The sequence below is a fragment of the Triturus cristatus genome, chromosome 4_1 (genome assembly GCF_964204655.1).
Source record: "Triturus cristatus chromosome 4_1, aTriCri1.1, whole genome shotgun sequence".
In the NCBI taxonomy this organism is placed as follows: Eukaryota; Metazoa; Chordata; class Amphibia; order Caudata; family Salamandridae; genus Triturus; species Triturus cristatus.
This window is the reverse complement of record NC_140585.1, coordinates 112340711-112364776: the sequence shown is the minus strand read 5'-3', so window position 1 is coordinate 112364776 and position 24066 is coordinate 112340711. Positions and strand designations below refer to the sequence as shown.

The 24066-nt window shown below is 44.1% G+C and overlaps 1 long non-coding RNA gene across 1 annotated transcript in view; it reads left to right on the top strand.

The window, feature by feature from the left end:
- The window catches only part of LOC146844059 (uncharacterized), a 113458-nt gene that overhangs the window by 31671 nt on the left and 57721 nt on the right, over window positions 1–24066 (top strand). The window lies entirely within an intron of this gene.

Genomic DNA, 24066 nt, shown 5'->3' with positions numbered 1-24066 from the left:
TGCCCACGCATTATGACAAAAGGGGGTTACCCAGTGACCTCAGTGCTCGTGACACGGCAAGCCCAAACATTTTTCCAACCAGCGTGATCCAATTTTCACTTCCACTCATCGCTAATTGAATGATGCCCTTTAAAACACGATTAAAACTTTCCAGCATTCCGTTCCCACTTGGGTTGTACAAAGATGTGGTCCTATGCTTGATGCCCAATCTCTCAAAGTAAGTTCTGGCCTTGTTAGACAGAAATTGGACTCCATTGTCACTCACAAGGGACGCCGGAATGCCTTCAGATGTAAAAACCTCATTCAAAAATTCCAAAACCACTTATGTATCAGCCCTGTCCACCACCTTAACCACCGGCCAATGTGAGAACAAATCCATAAGTACAATCAAATATCTCTGGGTACCATGGAGTTGATCATATACAGATCCCATGATATCAATTGCTACAGTTTCCCAAGGTTCCTTGGGAACAATTTGATCACACATTGGAGTCCTTAAGGTTTGTAAAGTTTTATCTGCCTTGCAGCACGCACTGCACTCCCTTACTGCTTTCTCAGCAGCCATGTCCAACCCGGGCGACCAAAACAATCTCTTCAAAACAGAGTTGGTTCTGCTGATTCCATAATGCCCTTCATGGCATAAATCAACATTCGCTGTACGTAAACCTTCCAGTGGAACAATTCTCTTCCATCTCAACAAAAACCCATCATTCATAGTAATTTCTGATCTCATGTCCCAAAAGGGTCTCACGGCCTCACTAAGGACTTCCTACCAAGGCCATCCATTCATTATATATGGAACTACTTCCTGCGCAACCATATCCTTTTGGAACTCTATCTCCCACTCACCCTTGTTAATCACAGAGCGACTTTGATCGTGAATTAGGGCAACTTGAACATTGTTCCATTTTTCATCCTCACATTCTTCCATCATTGCAGGCGTTCTAGAAAGAAAATCAGCCACAACATTGTCTTTTCCTGGAGTATAAAAAATTTTGTAAGTGAAATTTTGCATATGCATTGATCTCCTTGTTAGTCTAGAGGAAGTATTGTCTGAACCCTCCGTAGTAAAAATTTTGACCAAGGACTTATGATCACATCTCAAGGTTCAAAGTTTCCCCCAAATGAATGATTTGAAATGGTCTAAAGCCCAAGCACAAGATAATGCTTCTTTTTCTATGATAGGGTACTTTTCTTCACACAGAAATAACAATCTAGACGTGTATGCAATTATGTGTTCTTTACCCTTCTCATCCACCTGGGATGATACCGCCCCCAGACCTTTATTACTTGCATCAGCAGTGACTATGCTGTGCACAGCAGGATGAAAACTGCTTAAGGCTGTAGCCTTATCAATTGCTGCTTTGACGATTTTAAAATCGTTCTCACACTCTGAGGATCACTCAAAATTGAAATTTTTCTTCAGCTGCTGGCAAATGTTGTAGCATTTCAGTGAAAATTAGAATGTATTTTGCAAAAAATTCTGCCATTCCCAAAAAAGACCTTACGTCATCCTTGCTGGCCGGTGTGGATGTATCTCAATTGCTTTCACAAGTGTGGGTTTGGGTCTGACTCCATCTTTGTCAATCAGATGTCCCAAATAGGTTCCACTTTTGCTTGCAAAATGGCACTTTGAGTGTTCAACAGTGAAACCTTTTTCCTCTCAAATCCTTAAACCTTGAGGAGCCTAGACTCATGTTCCAATGTATTCCCACCAAAAACCAAGAAATCATCTTGAAAAAAGGTGACACCTTCTTCCTTATTGAATAATTGAAACATGAGACGCTGAAAAACGTCTGCCGCTGAAGCGAAGCCAAAAGTCATTCGCTTTAAATTGATAGCAGCCAAAAGGAGTTATAAAAGACGTGAACTTCTTAGCTTCAGGTGAAATTTAATTTTGTGGTATGCTGACGAAATGTCAGCAGCGGAGAAACACTTAGCACCTTTCAAACAAGTAACCATTTTGTTACTTTTAGGCAGCGAAACCTGTCCACCAAAATATTGTTGTTTAAGTGGTGTAAGTTCACACAGAGTCTGATTTTTCCGTTGCTTCGCCTGGTGATAACCACCAGAGAAATCCAATCAGAGGCTTTGATATGCTCAAATACCTTTGATGCCATTAGCTTTTCTAATTCCTTAGCTACTTCATCTCTTACCAACAAGGGTAAATTACGAAATGTGCTTATTTTAGGCACTGCATTATCCATAAGACGGATCAAATGTTCAAATCCGTGGAAATTCCCAAACTTCCCACTAAACACTGAGGGAAACTATTTGAGCTTTCTTTGCCCCAAGGTGCTGCCTTCCTCAACCACCAACACGTGTTCTTTGCTATTAGGATCTAAAATGATGTATAAAAGTTCCTGGTCAAACCAACCTAAAACTTGCAAACCAATTCTGGCAACATACAACTTACCACGGTTCTTCCTATTTTTGAACTGAAATGTGAACCACCTGTATCCTATAAAATCAATTTTCTCTCCACTATAATCTTCTGGATGTATATCAGGTTCCGGTAAGTGCTCCCCCACTTTTCCCACAAATGCATTAATGATGGTGTGAGGTGATCCAGTCAGCAAAAGTTTTTAATCTGACTCCTCTAATCACCATCCAACATTCAGGTTTGTTACCACTAATGGTATCATTAATGAGAACAAGGTTACTTCTCACATTCATAACTAGATTGTTTATAGGTGTGTCCCCATCCAAATAAGTATGACTCTCATCTGACACATTCGCACTACTTTCCAGATCTTCCACAAATTTTGCCTTTGCAAAATGGCCCATATTACTACAATTGCTACATTTCTGTCTGGCTGCAGGACATTTCTTACTGTAGGCCAAATGGTCAAGGCTATCGCACCTGTGGCACCTTGCTTGGTCTTTAGTTCTAACCCTCTCCCTACTAAATTTAGAGAGTCCTTGTCTGTCCCCACCAAGGTTTACCTTGCCAACAAATAATGAATCTTGAACATTATCCTTCAAGACTACAGCATATCTACTCGAAATATCAGCCTTCTGAACAATAGCCAGGACCACTTCCAAGGGTGCATCACTATTAACCCAAAGTCCATCTTGTATAGTTGGATTACATGCATGCATGCCCACCTGATCTCTAATTAGGTCATCGTGCAAGGCTCCAAATTTGCAATCTAAGGCTAACTTCTTTAACTCTGAAACATAAATGTCCATCAGTTCTGACGTGCGCTGTTTCCTTTAAATCTTGTAATACCTATGCATACTTTTGGTGCAAAGTAATTATCTAGCTGTAACAAAGCTAACTCATACACATTAACATCACAAGAAACTTCAGTTTTTGTCATTTGATTGTACACCATTAACCCTGCCGATCCCAATGAGTGTAACAGTAGCCTTTTCTTCTGTGCTGCCGCCATCTTATCAGCTTCGTCCACCACCTCAATATAGTTAGTGGAGTAAGCTTTCCATTCTAACCATTTAATGGAGGGTTCTGAGCCGGCTGTGCAAAATGCCTGAGGAGGACTAATGTTAAAACTCTGAGTGCTCATGATGAATCGACTTGTCCATTGTCCACTCTTCACTACAAGCCTAGTCCACTGTCCTGATCTTCACCACAGGAATGAGCACTCGGAACAACTACTTGAAGGTAGCCAAACCAAGGAATAAATAATTATCTTAACTGGATCAAATAATAATAGCAATGAATTTCGCCCATTAAAACATAGGGAGAGGTTTTATTCCAGGTAAATACCCATAAATCCAATGTGAGCGAAGGCTATATGATTCTGAAACTGACTTGCAGCACTGCCGATAACTCCGAACTCGTAATAAATGAAATAGTAGTGAAGTTTCCAAAATGGGCAATTGCGAGTTCACGCAATGTGACCTGTATCTGTGATCATGTCCCTTCCGGGCATACTTCCTTCAGTCACACACGGAGAAGACTCTGTTCTCGTTAGTCTTTGTTCATCTGCTCCTTACCCTGCTGTGCCGCAACGTTACTCCCTGAGAGGGGGAGAGGAACTACAGAGGATCTACAGCCCCAAGGACCACTGAGCTGCGCCCACGCCACACACGTCACGCCTACACACCCGGAGGTGCTACAACTGCGGCGAAGCCGGGGCCAAGTGCATGCCCATCTGTGCCCGTCTGCGGCAGGGCGAGGCTGGGCTGGGCCACCCACTACAGCTACTCACTGGTAAGGAGATTGTGCAATTTACCAGCTTTTTCATCTGTCCTACTTGAATATACCACTGTTGAAGTATGGGCAAAAGGATATTACCACCCCAGGGAAAAATGCCCATGAAGACTACACCCATTACCAAGTACCTGCAAAATCTGTGGGGCTGCTCAACAGCGAGATCGTGCATGTTGAGGACCAATTGGCAGCCACCAAAACTGCACTAGATGCTGTTTTAAAAGATTCCTTACCAGAGGATGGGCCAGACCCCTTAGTATTCCCTCATAATTAGAGAGACAAGGTAATTGTGATAGAGCCACCACCAATCAATGATGTTATCAATAAGGGAACTGTACTTAGATTGGCTAACCCATGTATCCTTACAACCCCCCTGGAAATTTCAGCATTGTCATCTGATTCTGACCCGTTACCCCCGCCAATTAAAAAAGTGAAACAACACTTTATAAAGGATAATGGTCTTGTGGAGAACCAGTCAGTAAAGGCTAAAACTAAACCTAAGCAGAAGAGGGAAAAAGGCATGGGTGACAAAAGGGGATCATGCACAGAGACCGCAAGATCTGGAAACGCTGTTTGAAAAACTACATGGCAAGTTACATAGCAGTGAGCGACGCCTGATGTCAGAAATCAAATCGGTCCACAACGACGTGACATTTTTAACAGATCTGGTTTGTGAATTATTGCCCTCTAAAACTTTGATCAAGATCACTGATACTCAGAAACCAGTGGAAAAATGAAATGAAGGAGCAGGCAAGTCTATCTGTGTTGGTGAAAACAACCAAAGGGAGCCTTTTCCTGCATTGTCTTTTAGGGACTGTCCGACTACTCGTCTACTCAAGTTTTAAGGTCACGCAAAGACGATATGGCCCCTTCTTTGAACCCTGTAAAAACTTGCATGAAGGATAAAGTGAATAGTATCATGCAACTTGTTAAAAACACTAAGGAGCCGCTACATCTCCCCCCTCAGGCGACCCCGTACGTCATTTTTCTCAATAATGTTCCTATACTATCAGAAAACCAGAGCAAACCATACGAGACATTAAAAAATCAAGTAGTTCACTGGATCTCAATAAAGTCCAATCTTGGTATAAATATGTCACATCAGAATATTATAATGCTAAGGAGAGTGAAATGGGTGGGTAACTCTAGAAAATTATACCAGGCCGATTGTGTTGTGGTGAATTTGCATAGTAGGGAATTGGTAGGTAACTTGGTGGAAGTCCTCTCCAACAATTATACCGAGCCTGGTTTTAACCATAACGATTATATTACTGCTTTCCCACTTGGCTTCTTTATAGGCCTAGATATAGTAATGCTAACGTAAACCCTAGGTATAACCCATTTCCAATTGTTCTACTGTTTAATAAGTATGCACCCCTGAGAAGTTGCAGTGAAACTGATTGACAGCTAGGGGTTCATATTCTAAACTGACTTAAGTGAAAAGAACTCAGAAGGGGGTTACGGGACAGTTAAGGGGCGTGGTCACCCAAATAGCTGAGAATATGGTTCATAGCCTAACTTGTAAGCCGACAGATGCTGACCCAAGTTTACAAGCTCAGAATGGGGTCGTGGGAGAGCAAGCGATTAAAGACACGCGTTATATTCCCATCTGTAACCAGTTGGAAGTTGGACCTCATATTCGACCTGATGAGTTTTTTAGTACTATGTTAGGGAATTTTGCAGGTATTAAAAACAAAGTTAATGATGAGGAATGGCTAAAAAACGCTAGAGGGGAGTGCTTTAATCCTAATACAGGAAACGTGGCTTCCTGAGCCCTTTTTTTATTAATGGTTTTCAAACTTTCTGTACAAATGCTAGCCCCTCTTCAATGGGGAGAGCAAAAGGAGGTTTAGCGGCGTTAATTGTGGTAACTTCGCGGCTAACATTAAGAAAAACCAACACTATTTCACAGTTTTATTAACTTTTACATTTCTAATCGAAGGGAAAACAGTCTATTATTGTATACATTTTTTAAATCACATTTTTGATAAAACAAGAAATAGGGCTATTAAACATTTAGAATAAGACTTGAATCATTTCTTGGAGGGAGTGGGAGGAGAATATGTATTAATTTCGGCGGGTGATTTTAACTGTGAAAAATGTGATATTGAAGTGGGAGAACCATGTCGATATTGTGACCATTTTGGTGATCGTATTCCCCATTTCCCACATGATTCTTATGGGGAAGCGACTAAAAATGCAGTTCATAAATACAATTTAGTTGTTATGGATCCTATTATCCCTGCTGGAGAGACAATCACACAAACATATGTAGGAGCTAGGTCATCTTCGAACATTGATCACTTTATTGTGTCTGTAAATTGTAGGGATCTGGTAGATCCACATGAGTCTCCTTAGTGCCCATTACCTGCTAATATTGACCTTCAGGCTTATTCTGACATGCCAGGAAGAAAGGGGGAAGGCAGTGGACACAAATATTAAGACTCAAGGTAACAATGGAGTCTCCATAAGGTTCTCAGGTGTAGATCACACAACCTTTATGGAAAATCTTAAGGGGAAAAAACAGAGAGATTTAGATATATGTTTGGATAGCTCCGCTATAAATTCGGCAATTATAACTGCATTTTGCAATATAACTACTGAAATAGCAGGTGACATAACCTCCAAGAGTAAAAAGAATGTCTGTGATTTTAACCCCAGATGGTTTAACCAGGAGTGTTCAAGGTTAAACTGAGAATTAAAAACAGCCATGAAAGTAAAACCAAAAGACTGCGCAAGAATTACATACCAGAGGAAAGCTTATAAAAACACTCTGAATGAAAGGAAATCGGAGATCCATGAGGAGGCCTGGAAAAAATTAATACAGGCCACGAGACATGAAATGCAGCCCTTTTCTGGACATCAATCGATCATCCCTTATTTAAGGTGAATACTGCAGTGAAAATTGATATTGTTGTCCCGCCAGAAGTTTGGATAATGCATTTCAAGAGTATTTTTAACCCAGATGCCGTTAAAGCAACTAAGGGAAATAATGGAAATTATATACTAGCGGAGCCTGTAAAATTATCCCCAATAATGCCAGAGGAAATCCGAACTGCCCTACAAAAAAGTGCTAATGGAAAATCTGCAGGACCTTATGGGGTACGCATTGATGTATTTAAATATAACACTAATTTTTGGAACCCAATTTTATTAAATGTTTTTAATGCCACATTAGGGGGAGTGATGCCTGTATCCTGGGTGGAAAGTGTCATTGTACCAATTTTTAAAAAGGGGGACAGAGGGTAGGCCAATTGCTACCGTCCCATATCCCTTCTCGACTCCTCCTCCAAACTGATGGGGAGAATAATGTTGGGGAGGTTAGAAAAGTAGGCCACTGAGAATAACATCTTAACAGAGGCCCAATATGGTTTTAGAAGGGGTATTGGGATGGTGGAACAATGTGTAAATCAGGAACTATTGATAGGGAAGTACTCATTAGCGAAGGAAGGGGTTTTACATCCTTGTTTTGTTGACCTCGCTAGGGCCTTCGATCTTGTGAATCATGCCAAACTATGGCAGACATTAAAAGGGCTAGGTGTTCCTATTGATATAATTATATATTTATCACAGATTGACAACTTGTTAACTTCTAGAGTCCGGTTTGGTGCATTAGGGGAATGCACCCTGGACTTCAGAGTAACGCGTGGAATTCGACAAGGCTGTGTCTTAGCGCCTCTTTTATTTTCTCCATATATTAATAATGTAGACACATGTTTACAAAACCAAGTCGCTTATGCCCCAAAAGTTCGGGCACGCCCCACCCCCGTACTTTTATATGCACACGGCGCTGTCCTGTTATCAGGGACAGCAAACGGTCTGCAATGCCTAATAGATAACTTTGCCCTGTATATGTCCGGAAAATATCTTCAATTAAATCTTTCAAAAAACTTTTGTTATGAAATGTGAGAGCAATAGGCTGAAGATTAGACAACACCAAGTGGGAGGGGTAGTCATAATTAGAGTTTTAACTTTTCATACTTGGGTCTGATTTTTAATAGGAACGGCGCTTAGAACACACAGTTAGAATCTTGTAACTTAACATTTTTACGGTCCACTGAATGTATCTATAGCTTTTCAGGAAAAATAGGAAATAAACCAATACGGGAAATTCTCGCCCTATATCGAAGCAAGTGTGTTACAGGTGTTTGTTATGGGGCTGCCATATGGGGGAGGGTCAATACTGCTTCCCTACAAATCCAAGAAAATGCATTTCTGAAAAGACTGCTGGCAGTCGCTAGTACTACAACGAATTACATAGTACACAAAGAATTATCCGTACCGTACTTAAGTTATTTAATAAATATGGCAGGAATCCCTTTTTGGCAAGGGATATGGGCCAAAGATGAGACCAAATTTACGAGGGATCTAATCCTGGACTGCCTGGCCCTCGACCACAGCAGAAAAATCCCCTGGTTAGAGCATGGTTATACCCCTTTAACATGCTGTAAAGTAGACACTGATAGAAAGAACCCTGCATTTATCCAGGACTACAGCAAAAGTGACCTGAAATTAAGATATATGAATGCTAGGGAACGCGTAAGAGAGGTTGAAGTTAGCCAAAAGCACAGTGTTCTCTCTTACTGCGAATTAACATATGTAAGGGGCACACAAATATATTTAACGCAGGTAAGAAATATTCTTACCAGATTTTATTTAACGAGGCTTAGGTTTGGTACACTTCGCTATATCATAGCATTCCCTAAAATGGAAAAGTGGTGATACTTCCAAATTGTCCGTGCGATGGAAAGTCCCTCCAATCCAAGCTGCATTTTATACTTTTTTGTAGCTTTTATAGGGATATTCGAAAATCACTTTTAAAACCTCTCTTTTTATCCAATATGCTTTTTCATTATAAACATGCTTTTAATTTGGTATTTAGTCTGGAAAATGAGAATTTCATGAACGCTGTCATCTTGTTTATAATATTGGCAATAAGAAAGATGTATTCACAACTGCTATATGAAAAGTCAGACGAGTGTATGTAGTTATGTCATGTATCGTTTACTGGAACATACAATAGCTCTATGCACTTTATGTATCTATATGATACAGGTCACCTTGCTCATTTTGTACTGTGTATTATACCGGGATATACAATAGCAATTTGCCTTCTTTCTATCTATGTGACACAGGTCATCTTGCTTATTTGCACTATGTGTTATGCAAATGTGAACTGTATCTTGATGTATTGATTGAGAATGAAGTTTTGCTGTTTTAAAATTTTGATTGTACACACTTATTTTTTAAAATTGTAAGTGTTCCCTCTGATTAGAATGCTTTGATGGTGGTATACTTTGCACTGAATAAAGCTTGTTTGATTTGATTTGATTTGACTCTGTCACCAACGTTCCGTGCAGAAGCACCACTTCTGCACTCTTTCCAGACCGCATCGCGGCACTCATTCCATACTGCATCGCACGCCCTCACCTCAGCACAATGTAGGGCGACGTCACGGGTGCTAAAACGGCGAGGAAAAGAGTCTACAATCAGTAATACTTTCCACGCGTCTAGTTAAAAAAACACAGCAGCTATTTTCAAAGAAAGCTCTTCCTTTCCTTAAATCCACAGTCCAGCGAACCTCACCAAGGATTGATACTTGAATTCCAGCTCCGAGTCAATCCCCCAAGAGCAAAAGATTCTAAATTCCGACAGAATCACAACAGCAATTTGATCCTTGAAAAACTTCCAATTAATTCTCCTGTAAATCTCCTGGTGCACACGTAGGCTCTTGTAGCTCCTCAGCAATTATTGCCAGTGTTAAAATGATGCACTGGATGTAATTTAAAAAAGTCCTTTATTAGCTATGGAGCACAGAAGGACAGAACACGTTTCCCCAGTGTCCTTCCTCCAACTGCCCAATGAACTGCTACAATCAAACACAAACATTCCAAAAATGCTTGCTAGTTCAAGCATTCCTGGTAACTAAGCAACACAACAGAATCCTAATGCCAAAAAAATTGGTTCAGAAAAAAAAATGAAAGCTGAAAATCTGGAGGAATACCGTGCAAATTTCATTTCTAACACTGCCTATCTTTGCAACAGTATATTGCCAAATAGCTTGCTGCCTCAATCCAAGAATGCCAGTCAATGATAGTTTCTGGGATTAGACAATGAAATTCATTTGTGCATAGTTTGTTAAAGTAAGACATTCCAGGATGACTCAATTATCCCAGTTCAAAAAAGATTTTTATACAATAAGCTCAATGTTAAACTCAATTCATGGTGATATGCTTTTAGGACATATAGATGAATACCATTAGGGCCAGGAGCTTATGATGGACAGGAGCTTTTAATTAATGTGAAAACTCTGTCTATGGAATTTCTAATAACGATGGGCTCACATCTTAACAATTTAAATGATGTACTAAGACCAGCAGCATATAGATCTGTAATGAGCAAATACCACACCGTAGAAGAAATATGGTAATTTCCTTAATTTTTGTAATTGTTAGTTACAAATCCAACCAGATCCCAAAATCTGTAAGCATCCTTAGATGTTTTGGAATCAATTTCTTCACAACAGATTTGATCTTGTGTGTTTCAAATTAAAATAGGGTTTTTACATTCTACTTTCAACTGTTTTATTGAGAGATCTTGCAAATTAGTGTCTTGCTGTTTTTTGAAATTTTTAGCAGTAATCTTCTAGCTAAAATGTATTATAAAGTTTAATTCTAGTAAGGTGATATGTCTGACATAAAGTGCTCCTAAACTTGTAGCAAGCTTTTTTATGCAATCACATTATTTTAAAATAAAAAACCTTTAACATATTTTTATACAATGGCATGTCCCTCCCCAAAGCCCTCCTTTCATGTCTCTAAACCCATACCTACTCTTTTCCTAAATCCTCTGATTTAGTAGTAAGCATTCTGTATTTTCCAGCTACTCCCTTTGTCTCTCCCACATTTACGTCTAAAACGTTAGTGCATGTGTGCAGAGATCTCCGCAGTTGAGGGTTTAATCTTTGCAGAGAAAAGATAAGAGAGGCAGAAACCTCCACACATAGGTTAGGGAATAGCATTTTGTATTATGTGAGTAGTACTACTGTAGTCATACTAAACATACTACAAATGCAGTTTGCTAATAGATCCCAATCTGCATATGCCATAATTTATTTTTAAGTGTAGTGTGATGCTGAATTCACTTCCTAATTAGATTGATACTCTAGCAGTGAAGTATCCTAATACATTTGTGTTGTTTACTCGTAACCATAATGGATACATGCTTTATGAACCAGCCATATGGGTTTATTGGGACTCACTAGATTATAGATATAAAATTCCGCCTGTATATCATCAAAATCAGAGAAGGAGGGTTTTTGATAAATGTATCTGCGTTTTTTAATATGAATTGGTTTGTGATCAATAAATTAAAGTCTGACCATTGAATGCATTAACATACAATACAAAAACAATTATATTTTTTTTATGTTTATAAACCTTTTTCAATTTCCCTGTTCTTAACCATAGGGAGATCTCTCCCCTGGTGGCCGAGACCTCCACCTACATGTGAACACTTACCAATAGTAACTTTGCACTCAGAAATTAGGCTCAACCCTCCTCAATTCAGTCTGCCCATAGTGTCTGCGAATGCTTAATAAATTAAATAATATTAACAGTTTAATAAAGTGTATACAAATAAAGAAGCATATGCAATTGAAAATTTTAAACCGTGCTGTAAATTTGAAGAAGTTTGAAATTGGAGTCTAAAAATTAGGTTAGCATCCTCAGAGCGATTTGTGGGAGCTGTGCATGTGCATCAAACAGAATACAGCATGGACGATAAGTGTCCCCAGCTAAATTTAGAAAACCTCCAACCTTCTTATTAAAATTTGAATTTTGATTTTTTATATATTTGTTTGTGAATTTAATAAAATATTTCATAATATGTATGTTTGCTTGAGGAATGCTTGTTTCTGAATTGTTTGTGTATTTATTATGGGTCAAATCATCGGATATGCTTAGGCAGTGGCCCCTGGCTTCCAGTAATGAAAAAGTGTGGGTCGCCGGATCCCAGCAATGATTCAGTGGGGTCCCTAGATTTCAATAATGATGCAGTGGTTATCCATAGAGGTTCAAAAGGTTAAGAACCCCTGTTCTAGTGTCTTTAGACTCGGAAATGGTGAATAGTCAAAAGTAGTAAAGTTATAAAAAAGTTTAAGAGTAAATTTACACATGAAGATTTACTCAAGTGTTAAACTGCCTACATGAATAGGCCCAATTGATTGTAAGTAACAATTGCATAAAACAGAAATAAAACAATAAGCAATTATTTGGAATTCATCAATTTTCATTTCCCTGTTAAACCCTAATTTATTACTTACCAAAAAAAGTAAACCACGACTTGGCCTCCCTTTTAAACTTTTTGAAGTAAATTTCTCAAATCAAGCAAATTGATTTAGATGCGATTTAGTCACTTTCCTATATTTCTGTATAAAATTAATATTAAAATAATTTGAAAAATACAGTAAAGTATACTCCTAACTTTAGCTGCTTGTCAATTCCATGAGGACTGAGCATTAAACTCAGGATTTATCTTAGGGCCTTATTAGGATGGCAGTCAGACAAGCATCCGACGGCCATCCATCGTATCGGGCAGGTGTCTGACCGACTACATGTCGGTGGTTACACCTGCCCTATTACAATGCGACCACCATACAGGCGGATGGAAAACTGCTCTTTTGCATTGCCGCTTGTGCTGCGGCTCTAGAAAAGGGCTGCAGCAGAAGCCACAATACAAAAGATCAGGCTTCAAACATCCATTCACCTATGCATAGATGTTTGGGGGGCACCACATGTCCCCACCTGGTCCCATTGCAGAGGCCCACTGTGGACTGGGTTCCTGCTAGAGGCACCCAAAGTCCCTTTCCGGCTGCCTATTCATTGTGCCATGGACAGGCAGTCGGAAATGGATATCCTAATACCTACGGTGGTGTATGGGCAGGCACCACCCAATAGTAGGGATTAGGAATCCGACCGCCGTTCCGATGGGCTCCTTGAGCCTGTCAGAGGGGGCGGTCTTTCCACCAGCTTAACTCGCTTCGAACACTGGATTTGTAATCCGGCAGTTGGACCGATGACATAGATGTCAGTGGGACCGCCACTAATGACTTTTCGGTGGCGGCCCGCTAACATCACAATGAGCCCCTTAGTGTTAAAAATGTATCACCCAATCACCTCAAAGCCAAAGTTGATCACAGTCAAAGCAAGTTGATACTTGCACATCTTCTGTGCCACTTGATTTGCCCATTTCGTTCGCAGTTCCCGCCGCTGCTACCCCTGTGGCCCCGCCCCCCACGCCCATTCACTGACCCCTGCCTCCCTCCTCCCACCTCCCAGCTGCTCCTCCCTCCCACCTCCCCTTAAAATGGCGGCCGTGTGCAGTGGGCGCGCCACCTGCGCCCGTCCGTGCCTGGACCACGCCCAACACCAGGACCCCTGGCCCCCGCACCAGCCATGAAGACTGCCTCCGATACGACGCCAGCACCCTCATCGATCTCAACCCAGGACGAACCCCCACCTGCTGAAGAGCCACCCCAAAACGCACCCACGGTCCCTTCGCCTGCCAGAACTGCAGGTTCTCCTGCATCGAAGACGCAGAGACACCCGCCACGACAAAACACAACCAGCTCTGATGCATCCTGATCAACACCCGCTCCGCACGCAAACATGCCGTCGAGCTCTGGGACCTACTCGACACCACATCTCCAGACGTCGCCTTCCTGACCGAGACCTAGATGAACGAAGCCTCCTTCCCAGACATCGCCATAGCCTTCCCCGATGGATATAAGATCACCCGCAGAGACCGCACCAACGGAGTCGGAGGAGGAATCGCCATCGTCCACAAGAAGACCATCAGGGTCTCACCAAACACCGACGACACTCTCAGCAACGCCAAACACATGCACTTCCAGAGTCACACGGACCCCAAGACCACCCTAAGAGGCACCCTCATCTACAGACCACCCGGACACACAATTCTGCGACGCCATCGCCGACTTCATCAGCACGCACTGACCTCCACCGACTACATCCTCCTCGGAGACCTGAACTTCCATCTGGAGAACAACAACGACAGCAACTCCTCCACCCTGATAGCCAACCTCGCCAACCTCGGACTGAAACAGCTCGTCACGTCGCCGACCCACATCGCCGGACACCAGCTCGACGCATCTTCTCCTCAAGCCCACACGTCTCCTTCAGCCACGTCTCTGAACCCACCTGGACCGACCACCACTGCATCCACATCACTTCCGGAAACCCGTTGCACATCACTGCACCCTGCAGATCCCCATCGCTGCAGGGGCAAAATCAGCGAAGTACAACTACAGACAAACCTCGCACTCAACCCACCGACCAACCCAACGATGGTGCGCGCACACTTAGACGATGGATCGACGACTGCACCAACACCTTAGCCCCGCTGAAAAAACAAACCCTCAAAGACACCAGCAAGAGAGCCAACTGGTTCACCCCGGAACTCCTAGCGTCAAAGCGCACCTGCCAGAAGTTGGAGAACATATGGCACAGCGAGAAGTCCCCAGGCAGCCGCGCAGGCCACAATGATGCCATCCGCAACCACCACCACCTCATCAGGACCGCCAAGAGGACCTCCTTCAAAGACCAACTCTACAACAACGCACACAACAGCAAGGAACTCTCCAACCCCAGCTCCAACGCCAACGACATCCCGCTGTTGCAAGCCCTGTGCGACTCCCTCACCACCATCTTCCACCGCAAGATCGCCGACATCCACGATAGCTTCAACCCCTGGATGACCCTAACAGGCCCCAACACGCCAGAACCACCTCACCCCACTGACTACGACCCCCTGACAACCTGGGCCAACGTGAGTATCGAAGACACAATCAAGACCATGGGCACAATCCACTCCGGCTCGCCGTCTGACCCTTTTCCACACCACATATTCAACAAAGCCGGCAGCTCCATCGCACCCCACCTACGCAACATCATCAACCTCTCCTTCGAGATCGCGACCATCCCTGAAAGCTGGAAACACGCCGAGATCAATGCCCTACTGAAGAAACCAAAGGCGGACCCGAGCAAACTGAAAAACTTCCGTCCGGCCCATCTCCCTGCTTCCGTTCCCAGCTAAGGTCATCGAGAAGATAGTCAACATCCAGCTCACCTGCTACCTCGAAGACAACAGCATCCTGGACCCCTCCCAGTCAGGTTTCCGCAGCAACCACAGCACCGAGACCGCCCTCATCGCCGCGACAGACGACATCAGGATCCTACTGGACAACGGCGAGACGGCGGTCCTCATCTTCCTGGACCTCTCCACCGCCTTCGACACTGTCTGCCACCGCACACTACACACACGACTCCATGATGCAGTGATCCGAGACAAGGCCCTGGACTGGACCTCCTCCTTCCGCTCCGGCAAAACCCAGAGAGTCCGCCTCCCCCCGTTCCGATCCGAAGCCTCTGAGATCATCTGCTGCGTCCCGCAGGGATCCTCCCTCAGCCCGATGCTGTTCAACGTCTACATGGCGCCTCTCGCACGCATCGCCCGACATCACAACCTCAACATAATCTCCTATGCCGACGACACGCAACTGATCCTCTCCCTCACCAAGGGCCTCCTCACCGCCAAATCCAACCTCCACCAGGAAATGAAGGCCGTCGCCCACTGGATGGAGGATAGCCGCCTTAAACTAAACACAGACAGAAATCCTAATCCTCGGGCCCAACCCCTTAGCTTGGGACGACTCCTGGTGGCCCGCATCACTGGGGACACCCCCCACACCCACCAACCACGCACGCAACCTGGAAGTCATCCTCGACTCGAAACTCACCATGACCAAACAAGTCAACGCTGTCTCATCCTCCTGCTTCAACACCCTCTGTATGCTCCGCAAAATCTACAGATGGATCCCGACAGACACAAGTAAAACAGTCACCCAGGCCCTAGTCAGCAGCAGACTCGACTACAGAAATGCCCTCTACGCCGGAGCCCCGACCAAGCTCATCAACAGACTGCAAAGAATCCAAAATGCCTCTGCACACCTGATCCTCGACGTCCCGCGCCGCGACCACATCACCCCCTACCTGAGGAACCTGCACTGGCTCCCTGTCGACAAAAGAATCTCCTTTAAGCTCCTGATTCACGCACACAAGGCACTCCACAAGACAGGCCAAGCCTATCTCAATAGTCGACTCTCCTTCTACGTACCCAACAGGAAACTCCGCTCCGCAGACCTCTCCCTGGCTACCGTCCCACGCATCCGTAGAACCACAGCTGGAGGCAAATCCTTCTCCCACCGCGCCGCCAAGAGCTGGAACACCCTCCCCCTCATCCTACGACAAACCGAAGACCTTCTAACCTTCAGGAGACAACGCAAGACCTGGCTGTTCGACCAGTAGCAACAGCACCCCCTTTCGCCCCACCCTTCAGCGCCTTGAAACCCTTGCGGGTATGTAGTGCACTTTACAAAGTATCTGATTGATTGATTGACATACCTTATTTAATATTCTCCATGATTAAATGTAATTCTTAAATTATCAACCACATTTGAAGTATGAGTCCCTTAAAATTTGAAATTCTTAAATACTTTCAAATGTTTGTATTGCATTGTGACATTCATGATTCTGATTAAGGCTGTTTTGATCTTAGCATGTAGGATAGTTTGTCTTGGAATTCAGGAAAATTTGATTTGGGTACACAGGGGTAAGGCTGAAGAGGCCAAGATGGCAGACACGTGCTTTATGAGCTCTGTTCTGCATCGCCGTAATCCTGACCATTACACATCGGCGGGCGGCCAGCTGGACTCCCAACTTCCTACTGTTACTGGAGGTACAGCCGGGAAGCTTTCTCAGCTGTTTATGGAAGCTGCTGGGCTCCAGTGGCTGTACTTTTGGCAGTGCCCTGTGCTGGGCCATGCTTTCTTGCGCTGGGCCTGGCGCTACCACTGAGCGGAGTCTTTGGACCCCGGTGAGTCTGTGTTTGACCATTTGTGGTGAGTCTGAGATACCTGTTATTATTTGTTTATTTTAGCCGCTACACTACAGAACACAGGACTATGAGACTCTGAGCACTGGCTTTCATCATGCGACCATTGAGACCCCTGGCCTTCCATCATTGCCGGGGGCTCTGCTCGGAGTTGCCTCGGTTGACTTTGGACTGCCGGTCCTGGGAGACTTCCCTCCATCAATGTCCCATTTTGGGCTGCATGATGCATACGCTGGGCTTGCTGCTACTCTGCATAGAGCCCTTGGCCCCCAGCCTGATTGACCCTGACAGAAGGCAATAAGCTTATGGGGCCACCCACCGGACCTCAGTAAACTCCAAGGGATGCCTACCATTAGAGGCCTACTTTGAATGCTCCACTGCGGGACACTGACTCTCCAATGCCCTTATGTTGACTGCTATGCCCACATGGGACAACTGGAACTTGCTGAGCAATGGACTGGTGAAACCATTATATCTGTCTATGTGCATTGCTAAGCCCTGGGGGGCGCGGCACCACATACAGTCCGCTTCCACTACTGCAAATTGGCGCAGCTCGGAGAAGACCATGCAGTCCGTCTGAACTGACCTTCCTAGTTCCCCTTCTTGCCTTAATTACCTTCTGCTAGTTGCACTCTCATTGGTTATGTGTGCCATCTTTGACTTTAATTTGGGGACCCTTGCTCTGTGGGCTGGATGAGCTGATGGTGTAAGTCCACATTTTGTAGTCTGTTAAATCACACACTGGTTGTTCCTGTCACGTACGTGCTCCGGCTCCAGTACCCACATCCCTGGGGTTCTCTTGGGCGTCATAATACAGCTATATGTTCTTTTGTGCCACGTATAATACCAGCACCTTCAGGTACTTGAAATTTTTCAGGAACTTCAAGAGTGCTGTCACGTCAGTGCTATGTCCTGTAAAGTGATATTTCAGCACTTTTCTTTGCTTCTTCCTTGAATGCTGCATTGCTATTCTCAGCCACCAAACTTACCACACCTGGCGCTCTCCTTGTTGGACTTCCCCTGTTGTGCCTTTCGGAATACGTGGCACCACTCACACAAAAGTTGACTTCCTCTGTGCTCTTCCCTATATCTTGCTGTTTTTCCTTCATATTGGGCTGCTCGTGCTATGAGCGGTTGTGGTTTGCTTTGACACTCAAAAGTGGGCCCATAATTGCAACATATTGACCTTTTTGTTGCACAAACTCTCTAGGAGAACGTCACGATGGTGTGCCACCCGCTCATGCCCATCCATGCCACTACCGGGCTTTCAGTGAGCCACTGACCCTCCTGGATGCTCAACAGACAAGGAGTCATTTATTGGCAAATTGGGTGTGATATTTGCTGCCATTGAACATTCTTGCATCTCTCTTGAGTCGGAGATTGATGCCATCACCACAGACCTCACCCTACTGTGAGATGACCATTGGAAAATATTGGACAGGATATGGTCTACGGGAGCAATCAGTAGCAATTCTTCAACTGCAAAATTCGGACTTGCAATCCTATTTCGCTGCTTTACAGGAGAATGTCCACATCCTGGAGAATCGTGCTAAGGACGCAGAGAGCAGTTCTAGGCATAATAATATTAGAGTGATGGACATTCCTGAGGGAGTTGAGAGCACGGTGTGGAGATATACCTGGATACAGAGTTTCATTCCTCTAAAACTATTGTTGCTCTTCTTTTCAGTGGAACATACTCATAGGCTCCCCATGCGAAGACTACCTCCAAGCGCCCCAATACATCCGTTGGTAGCACGCCTTATGCATTACCGAGACAGAGACATTGTCTTGGATTAGTCACGTAAGCAGGACAACATGATAGGTGACAATATCAAGGTGTTCCTGGACAACACTTAAGTGGTTCAGCTGAAACGTTACACTTTCCTTGAGGTTAAACGCAAGCTGGGGGAGTGTCACATTCAATGTGCACTTCTCTTCTCTGCCCAACTTTATGACCAGATTGATGGTGCAACGTCATTTGTCGCTGACCAAAAAGATGCTTGGTCCTGGTTTGAGACTATCTGTCTCTGGCTCTGGGCAGACAAATGTAAATGTAAATGTAAATGTATAGGTATTTATATAGCGCCGATCACCACTACGGGTATCTCAGCGCTGTACTCATACCGCTGAAGGAACCCTTCCTGGCTTTCCATGTGAGGTGTCCACTCCTGGGCACCCCCATGGTGAGGCCAGGCATCCCAGCGCTGTTGGGGCCGTTGTGGAGATTAAGCAAGCTATTGCCCAGAGTTGCAGCGTGGGACCCATGATTAGAATAGGCACTGAGGCGAGAATATCCGGTCCGCGGAATTTATAGCCCGAGACCCTGCCGCGACGGGAATCGAACCCTGGTCCCGGACCAGTGCTCTGCATCGAGGTCTGCCGCTCTAACCATTGAGCCACACTTCTCCACACAACCTGCAGGGAAGAAATGAAAAAAGCGTTCCCCTCATGTGCCCAGCTCCCCGAACCTGGAGGAAGTTATCTCAGAGCGCCCCAACACTGTAGATGGCAGCAGACTTTTGTGACCCCATACCACACTACAATGCAGATGAAGGTGGCTCCAAATCCTCGGGTGACAATGGCTCTCATACATCTGACATTGCTCCCCCAAACCCCGATTTACAGTATGTTTCCTAATTTAATGTGGTAGGAGGGGTTTGTTAATATTGTTCTTTTCACCCTTCTTGTGGGCTTTGCATGTTGCCTCTGACATTTTTGGGTTCATTTGCTCCTGTGATATAGGGGCCTGGTTGGTCGGCCCAGACCGATCTCTATTTTTCACTTACTATGAGATGCAGACGCTATTCCAAATTTAGCTTCCCTGCACACCCCTTAGTCTGGCTCCTTCTTACTGGTCCTTTCACCTTACTTGTTTGGGCAGGTACCTGTTGTACACCTGCTCTCAATGATAATATCTGTTTATTGTTATTATGTTGCATTTTTGTTTCTTTATTGTTCTGAACTGCACTCAATCCCACATAATTTTGGTCGAACTCACCGGTCTATACCTGGGAGAACTAATGTCATCACCTGGAATGTGTGAAGTATTCATACCTCTTCTTGTAGATATGCAGTATACTCTTACATATGATGTAGACAGTCACACATAGCCTACATTCAAGAGTCACACACCGTAACCTGGACTACAGAAGAGAAGGAGCGGCCAAGTGTTCTCTACTAATGACTGTACCAATGCTCGAGAGGTCCTGATATGGATTCCGGCAGGGGTCCCTCTTTCTGCCATACACACGTTCATCAACTCAGAAGTACGATCTGTATTTGTTGAGGTCTATATGGATGGTAGGCAGTTGCTCCTCCGGGCAATATACGCACCTAATGTGGTACAAGCCCCATTACTTTATGCCTTATCAACAACTGTGGGCATATGGAGTGAGATATTCTGTGTTTTGGTTCTAGACCGCTCCTTCCCACCCTTACCCCACACTGTGTACACTTCCAACACCCATAACCTCACTACATGGTTAAAACAAGGGGAGTTACTAGATGTATGGCACCACCGCTATCTCAATACCGGAGTGTATTCCTACTATTCACATGCACATGGACTTCATGTCCGCCTTGACAGGTTTGTTTGCACGCAGGACATTGTTCCACATATCACACGTTCAGACTATCTCATCCATACACACTCTGACCATAACCCACTCCGTTTGCAGTTATGTACGTCTCACCACCTACACCTACTTAGAGAGTACAAGCCTCCACTTCATGGTCCCATTTCTAGCTTCCATCACTGATAATATCACGGAATACTTTAACGTTAACACTAGCTCAGCCTCATCTCCCTTGATAGAATGGGGTGCATTCAAAGTGTCTATTTAAGGGCCTTGTATGGGTAGCGCCCTTAACATGCATTGGCATCTCACTAAAGGAATTTCCCAGTTGGCAGGATGCCTGATGGGCCATGAGGGAACTGGCTTAGTCTTCTAACTCTGTTAAGGCACAATTGCATCAGTCTCGGTGTGAACATCTTACACTATTGGAAAGGTTACGCTGTCTTGATTATGTTGAACACAACTAAAGAACGCATTTTGATACACACCGTCCAGGTATGCAGCTGGCATTGCTGAGCCAGCAGGAAGTGGACACACATTCTATTATGTCTATTTGTTCAGATGAAGGGCAGTTACTCCACACTCAGAGGGATATACATTTCTCTTTTACAAGTCATTTCACCCTGTTGTATATATGTGCATCAGTGGTGCCCTCGGGACCCATAAGCTACTTCTTGACCAATGTGGTCTTGCCACAGATCTCGCTAGAGTGCAGGGAGTAACTCTCACCAGCAAAACCCCAGGGTCTGATGGGTTACAGTCTGAATTTCATAATGTATTGTTTGAGAGAGCTTTTTTAGGGGGCACTGGGGGACGGGGGACCTTCACCGAATGATCGAGGGAGTGATTTAGGGGCAAAAGGGGCACCATAACTTGAGGCGGGGTGCCTGGGAACGCTCACACTAAAAATGAAGGAAACAGATATGTGAGTCATGGAAACTAAGCCAAAAGGTTTAACAGATTTATTTAGAAGGTGCAAAAGGCATAAAAATACAAAATCTAGTGACCTCGCAATCACAGAATCAGAAGGCATTTCTACATGGAAGCATTGAACTCGTTTGGAGAGAGACACTTCAGACAACCTCAAAGACACATTTATAAATGCATTATGAAAAACATAAGTTAAATCAAGGAAAATGTTCTCAGAATGCAAAACACACTTGATCTAAAATACTGCGAATACTCACGTACCTACCTAAAAGAAAACAGCCTTGCAAGTGTAATATAAGCATTAAATTCTCAATAAGAAGACACCAATTTAGAGGCAAAAATAGCATACATAGCATATACAGCATATATATTGGCAAGTTAAATTGTATCTTAAAAACAAAAAACAAGAGCTCTTGGGGAGCCTCCACACCCATCTGCCATCTACTAACAGACGGGTGGGGTAGTCCGCCGAGAACTGTGTGAGCTTCCCTTTTATACTCTTTAAGGCTATGAGAAGCGCCTACAGTAACGTCATCTTACGCCGCTTCTACCTACCTCACTTATACCATGGTTCGCACATTTATCAGACATGTCGTGTCTATCCTACTAAATGCGGAACGTAGACTAGGTGAAAGGTTATATTCTCAGGCCATGCGCTCGTCGTAAATTGCATAGGGCAAGCAGAAAATATGTAATGCACAGGAATAAAATATATATATATATATATATCTAGATATATGTGTCTGGGTTGCCACATTCACCACCCCGGTCTGACGGGGACCGACGGTTGTTGCGGTGGGAACTTCTCTATTCTCGTGTACAGACCCAGGATGTGATGTGCTATATGTCGACAGAATAGAGAGACAGTGAACTCTGCGCCAGTGAACTTTGCACACGGGTACGGTGGGGGCTCTATAGTCTGGAGAAGAGAGAGGCTGGCTGTGATTTTTGGTCAGACAAGCCTAGAGCCTGCTGTTCAGTAAAAATGCGTGCAGAACTTTGGTCAACTTAACAAAAGGCCTACAGATCAGGCTGGCAGGGCCTACGTGGGGGTTCATACTGGCTGAGTGACAAGGATGGCCCATGGCATTTGTTATATAGTAAAACAAGACCCTCCGGTCAATTTAACACGGCCTACAAATGAGGCTGGCAGGGCAAGGACAAGGGCCTCATACCTCAGGTGTGGACAGAACGGGCCTGGGGTAACCTATGATAAAAAATTGACCCTCTCTCAGTATACGCACCATTAATGTCGCCCCATTCGAAAACATTGTATGACACTGCAATTACTGCAGTAGCCTTGAAGCCCTTGTGTGCTGCCCTACTCAACCCACTTCCTAAACTGGGTAAAGATGTGCTTGACCTGGTATCCTGCAGACAATTATTGCAATGCTAAATACCGATGACAAAATTCTGGCAAAGATTCTTGTGAATCGTCTGGCCGCTTTGGTTCCACGCATGGTTCACTCAGATCAAAATCTTTTTTTGCCTGTCAGAAACACCCCCTTGAATCTCTGCTGTGTTTTTAGGTACTTGAATTAAACACTTATAAAGGGCTCTGGCACTCACTAGGAGCATCCTGGCTCTGCAAGTTATGAACTGATAACCCAGCCAAGCTACCTAGATGAGAGTGCAGTAGAGTCACAAAAAACATGTCTTGAACTGCTTTTTGAAGAGAACTTCAGATTCTATGAATCGAGGAAGACAGGGGAGTTGGTTACATGCATTAGCTCCTGGTACTGACATTTTTTGCCACCTCGTGTTTTAAGCCTGATTGAAGGGGACTGAAGAAGGTTCACGCGGGAGGATCTGAGGGTTCTGGGGGTTGTATACTGTGAAACTCTGTCCGTCAGATATATTGGACCAATGGCTTTGAACGCTCTGAAAAACACTACAAGAAGCTTATAGAGGATTTGTTTGTTTCCTGGGAGCAAATGCAAGGCTTTTAGGACTGTAGAGGCCAAACTACAACTGGGGGGCTTTAGCACCAATCTGGCTGCAGTATGTTGCACCATATGAAGTTTATGGAGGATGTATTTTGAGGATCCTGCAGAAAGACTATTACAATAGTCCAGTCTTGAGGTGAGGAGGGCAAAAACAACGGTCTTCCTGGTGACTAATGGGAGGAAGTCAAAAAACGTTGTCAAGTATTTAATTAAACTAAAACATGTACCTGTCACAGCGAGGGCTTGCAGATGGAAGGCGAGTGAGGTGTCACATTTTACACCCAGATTTATGGCCACTTCAACTGTGGCAATAGGAGGAGGTACTGAAATAGGCCACCATTGCGATGGTGAAAAGCAGTTGGATTTGCCAAATAGCAGGGTCTCTCTTTTGTCTGTTTTGCATTTCAAATTATTTTCTTACCTCCACAAGAGAACTTCAGTTAAGCAAGTTTCTACTGTGAGGACT